This window comes from Grampus griseus (genome assembly GCF_964374135.1).
Source record: "Grampus griseus genome assembly, chromosome: 4".
NCBI lineage: Eukaryota > Metazoa > Chordata > Mammalia > Artiodactyla > Delphinidae > Grampus > Grampus griseus.
In genome coordinates, this window is record NC_138997.1 from 122,346,758 (window position 1) to 122,355,440 (window position 8,683).

Sequence of the window (8,683 nt, forward strand, 5' to 3'; positions counted from 1 at the left end):
AGCATAGAGAATTCCAGTCTGGATGAGAGAAGACATCCTGTGTATGTAGTGATATGTTTCATTTTACTCATTCTGTAAATATTTACTGAATGTAAGGTCGGATCTTAACAAACGGCACCGCGAAACAAAGGAAAGCTTCAAGGGAGCTTTATTAGGGAGCGCTCCCGGGCGAGGTTCACTGGTCCGAGAGAAAGGGGCCAGAGAAGTCGCACCCGGGCGAGGGTTGGGCAAGATTTTATAGGGGAAGAAGGGAAAGGGGTGTGGTGAATCTGGGAGGGCGCAGGGTATTCCTTATTTGGTGGTCTTTTCGGGTATCCTGGGGAACGGTTAGTCCCGCCCCTCGGAAGGCGGTAAGCTGGGCCGGGTGCAAAGTCCGCAGGTCAGTGCCTGGAACTGGGTGGTCCGGAATGTCTCCAGGTCAGTTTCTGGAACTGGGTGGTCCGGAGAGTTTCGGTCTGATGCAACCTGTGAATCTGATTGTGTTCCCCTGCCTCGGGCCAGTTGGCCTTACACTGAATACCTATCATTTAACAGCTGCTGAGTGTACAGTGATGAGTGGAGCAGACATACTCCTTGCCTTGTCCAGTTTACTTCAATGGAGCTTGCAGTCTATTGAATACAGTTGTGGAGCCTGGGAACAGCCCAGATATCTGATTTCCAGAACCTATCCTCTAGGATCTAGTATGGTGGTGAGGAAGCTGATTCTGCAGTCAGGTGGCCTAGGTTCAAATCCCAGTGCTGTCACTTCCTTGCTTTGTGACCTTGAGCAAGTTTCTTAGCCTCTCTGTCCTGCTATTTCCTCCAGGCTAACAATAGCAAGTCCACATGCCCAGGGTATATTTCCTGACACACATGACTGTTTTACTGCCAGATCTTGTGCTGTGGCTCAGGGTTGCTCAGGACTGTGGGTTCAAAAAAGACGGCTGTGTACTTCCTCCACAGAGGATGTCCAGCTTTAGGCCAGAGAGGGAAGGATGAGTCTTCCCAGTTTGTGTCTTACTCTGGCGTCTGGGTTAAGCAGCACTATCCAAACATCATACTGAGTTTTCAGAGAAAACAACCTTCCTGTTTTTACTCAAAGCCCATTCAATCTTCCCCACCCTCTCCCCTATGTTTGAAAAAGTATCCTTGGCAGCTTAAATTAGGAGATCGGGTATAAATGTAACTCGGATTTCATCTGTCTCCTGGTCCTTCTCTTTGAGCTCCTCAACATCCTCCCCCAACCACACACAAAATAATGAATCCACTTCACAGAAAAATATTGCTGAGAAATGTGGACTTGACAAAGGATTTTATGGAAACAAAGGAAGAGAAAGTTCAGAGCACACACTCCAGAGCTGACCATTTGAAAATTCCTTGTAGACATTTTTCCATTTCTCTTTTCCAGATTCCCTTTCCTGCCAGGTTACTAGCAAAGGTGCCATTCTTTCTCCTCCTGGTGTCACCCATCCCCATAAAATTGCAAAGATGTAAAAATCAACCCTCAAGTTCATCCACGTCAGAAAATACACTCAGAAGATGTACTATGCTTACTTCTCTGGCTTCCCAACTTCACTGATTTCATGGCCTGAGTATTCCAGCTCATGAATGCAAACAATCAAGAGTTTTTTCAACCAACGCTTTAAGCTGTTTTTAGCAACAGGCTTGGTCTGGGCACCCAAAACGTCAGGTTGCCCTTCACAGTTTGTGCAGTCTGATGTTGAGTCAAGTTGCCTGATCACATTGCTTGGTGATCAGCCTAATACAAAGTCATAGTGTTTAAATCATTATGCTGAGATTTATGTTTCAATGAGTCAGTTGCATTATCTTTCTGCACCATTTTTGCCTTAAGCAATAAAACACAGCTGTAGAAGAATGAGAGATAAAAAAGATACAGTTAACAAAGAATCCTAATTCTGGACCCCTTAAAGGAGTCCAAGCCAGAACTTAGACTGTTTTCATTGCCTTGCCCTGTTTAGGATTTTGCTTGGTTGGCCTTCACATTAGGAAAGTTGATTGGTTACAAATGTTTGAACATTTTTCTCACACACCCATGTTTGGGTGTGCCTTTGGAATAACAAAAGATGAGTAAAAGAATTTAATTTGATCCTCATTTTGAGCGAAATATTGAAAGTAAGCAATAAAAATTGGAAGTAGGAATATATACCTGGATTCCAGCTTGTGAGTTTGTTTCCACAACACATATGACAGAGGCCCTTAAAATAGAGTGTGAGACTATTCCAGTGTAAGACTGCAAGGGAAGAGAGATCACGTAATTCAAACTTCGCCCATCACTGATGAGGAAATCAAATCCCAGAGAAGTTATGTGACCTGTTTAGCATCACACAATGGAAGGAATTCCAGGTCAAGGTCTCCTGATTCCCAGGAACTTACTTCTTTCAATTATATTATGCTGTCATGTAATATGAAGGTTCCCTTTTTACCAAAAAATCATATACATGTTTAATAAACTTGGTAAATTTTATTTTGAGTACCTAATGCCAGAGATTTATGAAAAACAAGCAAAAACAATCTACTGGAGTTCAAAAATAAAACAAAAACCAATAGTTAAGAAAAAAAAACTTTCCATTACATGATGTAGGTTAATCTTTCTGTTTCCCAGTATCTTAGTTGTCTTTACCAGCACAGTAATTAGAAAACTAGGAAACATCAAAGTTAGTTAGGGATGTCATTATTATTAAAGAAAAATTTTTTATTATTTACAAACTTTATATTTTGAAATAGACTTAGGAATTTACTTAGATATTTAGAAATAAAAATTTTTCATCCGGCTTCTCGGCCATTATCACTACTTATGAGACTCAAATAAATTATAACTAAGGAGTTATAGAGCTGTATGTAGGTGAGGTGGAATGTGAACTGAAGATCTGTCAGGAGTGAACCTCAGAATTTTAAATAAGTGAGGTCAGAGCTAGAGACAGAGAGAGGAGACAAGTGTCTTCATCATTACTCATGATAAGGCAGCAGCAAATCACCTTGACTGAGGAACCATGAAGGTCTGTTTGGTATTAGAAGCAAATTACAGAAGTGATCATGTCAGGACAGCTCTGATGGATCTGATTTGGTGCATCCACTCTTATCACGTGAATAATTATATATTCAGAGTCACATATTTTTACCACAGATATCATACAGTTGTAATTTCCCTCTAAGGGAGCAATAATAACTCACACTTTAGATTGTTTTTGGATACATTAGAGCTTTAACCTCCTATTTCAAATACATAATCCAAGATTCTAATAGATAATCCCAGCTCTCTGTTGCCAGCACATTCCAGATTTCACAGGTTCACAGAATTTTTAGTCACCTAGGAGTAATCAGATCCAGCAGAGATTTGTGTTTGTTTTCTTTTGTTTTAAGTATAGGCATAGAAAGTTCGCTTATCTAGTACTGGTTTTGCTCCCCATCTGCAAGAGATCAAAGTTAGTATGGAAAGTATCTCCGGCATGGGTAAGTTGTGAAATCAAAACAACTGCATGTGTCAGGAGAGTTTACTTTTTGGATAGACACTCATGAGCAAAAACTGAAGAAGAGGTAAACATAATACACATAATACATATTAAAATAAAAAGTGCTCAGTCAACCAAATATAAAAATCAAACTCCATAAAATGAGTAAAAAAAAAAAAAAAGGTTAAAAAAATGCCAACATTATTAGCAAAAATTGCCAAGAGTATCAAGAAATATGTTAGGTAACTAGTTGTGAAGGATGACTATTAAAAGAAATATCATTTCTTCCTGACAGAGTTTTTGCTCCAAAATGAACACAATGATACAAATGCTAGCAAAGAAAAAAATATATATTATTGCCAGAGGAAAAAAATTCCTCTAACTTAAGTTTCATATTTCCAGAAGTTACTTAGCTATTTTTAGGGTTTTTCTTCAACTGGAAATTTGATGCATGTGGGGGGAAAAAAAAAAGGTTAATGGAAGAAACAAATCAGAGGACAGAGTTTATGGAAAATAGAAGGATAATGAGAACAGAGAAGACTGAATCAAGATGGTGCAGGGATGATCCATTTATTCATTCTTTCTTTTTTTCTTTCTTCAACAAATAATTATCGAGTGCCATGTATTCTTCTAGGCACTGGGGATACAGCAGGGAACAAAATAAAGTACTTTCCTTTGTGTGGCTTGAGGTCTAGTGCCGGGTGGGCCAACTTTTTCTATAAAGTGTCAATAGATATTTTAGGTTTTGTGATCCATACAGTCTCTTTCATGACTACTTAACTCTGTTGTAAATGTCAAAGCCATCAGAGAAAGACAGACAAATGGCCATGGTTGAGTTCCAATAAAAATTTTAAAGCCTAAATTTTAAAATTAAATTTTTTAATTAAAACGGATGGCAGGCAGATTTGTCCTTCAAGCCATAGTTTGCCAACCTCTGTTCTAAGTGGAAGGAGACAAGAAAATGTATAGTATCATTTCAGGTAATGATAATTGCCTTGAAGAAAAGTAAAACAGGCTGAGGGGATAGAAGGCAATGATGTGGGAAAGCTGTTATTTTAGATTGTTAGAGAAGGTCTTTGTAATGACAATGAAGCAGTGAACCTGAATGAAGTGAGGCTGTTAGAGAGGATCCAGTGCACAAGTGGAGGGTTTGATTCTAAATAACAGCATGGATAATTAATCTGTTATAATAGGAAAGAAGGCAAAATATAACATTACAGAAGCAGGTAGGTTGGCATATATGGTTGGAAGAATGTGGATGATTTCCTGGATCACTGATGGAAAGTGGCTACAATGAACACACTTACCCTCTTCTCTTAGTGTTATTGCTATCCTTTATTCTCTGAAGACAATAAATTCAGTAAGTATTGTGGGCAGGTAAGAAATCTATAGAAGGAAATTTAATAGCAGTTTTTAACGGAGGCAAGAGATGTAGTTGAGGAGGAAGTACATTCCAGGAATGACTAGTGGATGGTGCAACAGCTTTGAAGAATATCATATGACCTGGACTTAGGAATCAAAATCACATTGCTTGACTGAGAGCATGTATTCTGATGTGCAGTGACTGTTATTACTTAAGGAAAGTAGGAAGTGAGCAGAATTCAGAAAATGTTATTAAAAGGTTAAATATTTAATCAGCAATATTATCTATCCCTGGGGGCCATGCAGGGAGAAGTAAAAGGCAATACTTAAAGAAAGGTGAAGCTTTCTATTAATTTTATGTAATCAAAACTCATGAGAAAAATTATGATAGAGACAACTGCAATATAGGAAAGAATATGGTATATAGTTCAGAATTGGGAACAGATATAAAGAAAAATTAACTTGGTATTTAAGAATTATCAATATGTATGTAACATTAATTTCTAAGCACTAAAGCACTACATATAAAATCTTACTTCATGAGAAATAAATTCTAGAAATCACTCATGTCCAGACAACAGTGATACCTGTAAGTCACAGCTAACAGTGCCTCCCCTGAAATATTACATCATACCATGTGGATAGTTAGTGGGTGTAAACTATATTTCAAAATAAGAGGGCAAATGGTCACGCTGTCTCATTCCTTATGCCTCCTTACAGTTTGACCCTAGACTGCCTGAACTTCAAAACCTTTGTTCTCCAGGAACAATCAACTCTTAAGGCAATGTTTGTCCAAAGAAATTAGCAACTGACAAGGAATCTTCACTTCAAGATCTAACTTCTCAAAATAAAACCATGAGGTTTGTATGCTGACCATAGAAACAAATCCTAATTCAAGCTGATGTCCCGTCAGAGAGCAGCAGTGATGGTCACACTGAAGAACAAGCCCTCTTGTCCTGCACTAAAAGCCCATGGGTTTGAAGGGGAAGCAATGGAGAAAAGGCAGATTGAGTTGCCAACGTACAACACTTATAACCAGGAAGTTCCATGCTCCCTTTTCAGCTAAGTAAATGACTCACTGTTGTAATCTTGAGTAAGTCACTTAAATTCCAAGTAGTCAACTTCCTTCCACCTAGTAACAATGACTTAATACTAAGAAATCCTGAAAATCCGAGACAATATCTTTTTTATGATTACCAGCAGCTAAGAGTAATGGATGACTAAGGAAAAAAAGAAGGAAAGAAAGATCGACAAAGCAAAAGTAATTCATTCTTTATTATAGTATCTCTACCACTAAGTTACTAACATTTTCTCTAGAAATGTTCTTTTTGAGGTATTTTTTGAGTGTGGGTGCTGGAATAGTTCATTCAAGAGCTAGGATTCAATTTTTTCTACTCAAACAGGTTTTCAGACTATGGCTCTTTGTCTAGGTGAGAATAGTGTGCCAGTGTCTTTTTCTGAATTCATATACTGTGTGTTCATGAATCTGAGTCCTAATCTGCTAGTTTAATTAAAGAACTCTCACCAATTTAACAAAAGTTCCAGCTTTAGTTCAGGAAGCATGACCTCACTTATTAGGATTCAGATTAGTCACTAGAAAGAGTGAGGGCTTCAGGCAGGTCACTTTTCCACAATATAAAAAGTAGATTTAAAAATTTGTTTTATTATTATTTTTAATAAACAAATAAAAAAGGAAAGAGTATAACATAGGGCTTAAGTATGTAGATTTTAGAACTTATAGACCTGGCTTCAAATCCTGGTTTTGTTTACTAGCTATAGGTGGCAGGAAAGCTACTTAATCACTCTGTCTCAGACTTATTTGCAAAATGGGGGCAGTGAAGCCTCATCCATTCATATTGCTGTGATAGTTAAACAAGAAAAATACGTGTACAAAAAATTACACATAAAGTATATAGATATAGCATGAGTTTAGAATAATTTTATTTACTTTTCAGCTACTCAATGCTTTTAACAAATTTTTCTTTAGAAAGCAATTTCTCAAATTCCTCACAATTACCCACCAAGTTTTGAGTAGGTATCACATCAGTGTTTTGCTTTTCCTTGGGGACAAATATGAATTTTATATCAAATCCTAGAGCTTACCTCAAAGTATTATTTCATATCCTCAAAATATTAAAATTTTCAGTTATTCTGAAGAGATTAGTATTTGCACATCAGACATCAAAATGTAGATCATTGTTCTGGCAAATAATATCTTGTAATCTAAGAGTTTAGCAAAGCAGAAATGTCTAGGAAAAATAGGAATAAAAAAAATAGAGGGACTAATCCTTACCTTCTTTAGCCTCAGAGTATAAATAATCCAGTCTTGTAATTACATAGCACTTTATGCTTTGTACAATAAAAATAAAACAAAAGGCACTTGTGACACTGTTCTCTGAGAGCCAATGACATGCCTCCTTGCCTGTCACATTTCCTAAGCCAGGACTTGAGAAATCAGGTGACTTGGCAAAGGAAAATAAATAACATGTATATTCATGGAAAGCCCATAAACCAGGACTGATGAGAAACTTAAAAACAAGCAAGAGTCTACTGCCCTATTATTGTTTTTGCCTCTTGCTCCTATTGCCTTTTATCGTCTCTATTGATGGCAAAAGAAACTGTGAGCATGGTAAGGAAAAAAAGAGATAGCTAAAGCTGACTTGGCACTCAGTCCTGCAGGTCAGTGAGAACACAGAATTTGATCTGACCTTTTTAAATTCTTCACTGTAACTTTGGTCTCTCTCTTAACTGAATTATGGATCTAAGGTTGGTTTTGTCTTTAATATTCTTCACTGAATATTTTTATTAAATGAGTACTTGTTGTTGTAATTGTTGTTACTGCTGCTTTGATAATTAGTTCAATAAAAATGGCCACATCCAAATGGTCAAGGACAGACCATTGGGAGGAAGTGGCCAAGATGGTAGAATAGGAATACCCTGAGCTTACCTCCTCCCATGGGCACATCAAAATTACAAATATTTACAGAGCAACTGTTAATGAGAAGTTTTAGAAGACTAGGAGAAAAGATCTTCTACAACTAAAGATATAGAGAAGGAACCACAATGAGATGGGTAGGAGGGGTCAAGATGTGGTATAGTCAAAGCCCATAAGCACAGGTGTGTGACCCACAAATGGGAGGATAATTACAATTGCTGAGATTCTCGCCAAGGAGGGAGGGGTCTGAGCCCCACATCAAGCTCTCATATGGCAGAAACAGTAATCTGAAAGGGGATTGGGTCGGACCCACTTGCTGATACTGGAGAGCCTCCCAGAGAGGCAGGAGGCAACAGGAGCACACCCTGGGGACATAGATACTGGCAGCAGCCATTTTTGGGAGCTCGTTCCACCACATGGACACTGGTGCTAGCAAGCTCCATTTTGAAATCCTCCCTCTAGTGTAAGCACCAGGACCCAGCACTGCCCACTAGCCTATCTGTACCAGTACTGGGATGCCTAAGGCCAAGCAACTAGCCAGGCGGAGACACAGTGCCACATACTGGCAGGCCTGCTCCCTTATGACCCTCTGAGCCTGCAGCCACCCCAGATCCAAGCCCTGTCCACCAGAGAGCCCATGACCTGGCCCTGAACACCAGTGCACTGGCACTAGCCCCAGGACCAGCCCCACCCACCAGTGAGTAGGCACTAGCTCCAGGACGCCCTGGACCCTGGCCTCTCCCACTAGTGGGTCAAACACCAACTACGGGACCCCCCCACAGGGTCCTGAAGCCAGAGACCCCAATACCTGGCTCTACGCATGAGTGAGCCAGCACTAGCCCTGTGTCCCCATGGGCCTCAGCTGTCCACCAATAATAGGCTGACACCAGATCTAGAATCCCAGGGCCATGCAGCCAGAGATCCCAGGACTCGAGTC

At 39.2% G+C, this 8,683-nt stretch overlaps 1 long non-coding RNA gene across 1 annotated transcript; it reads right to left on the bottom strand.

The window, feature by feature from the left end:
• Window positions 1–202: 202 nt before the first annotated feature.
• LOC309821923 lies at window positions 203–7,127 on the bottom strand. The gene is made up of 3 exons (XR_014296665.1): window positions 7,105–7,127; window positions 2,147–2,230; window positions 203–1,844 (listed from the first exon to the last, which is right to left on the bottom strand). It is a non-coding gene; the product is annotated as an uncharacterized lncRNA (long non-coding RNA).
• Between the last annotated feature and the right edge of the window lie 1,556 nt (window positions 7,128–8,683).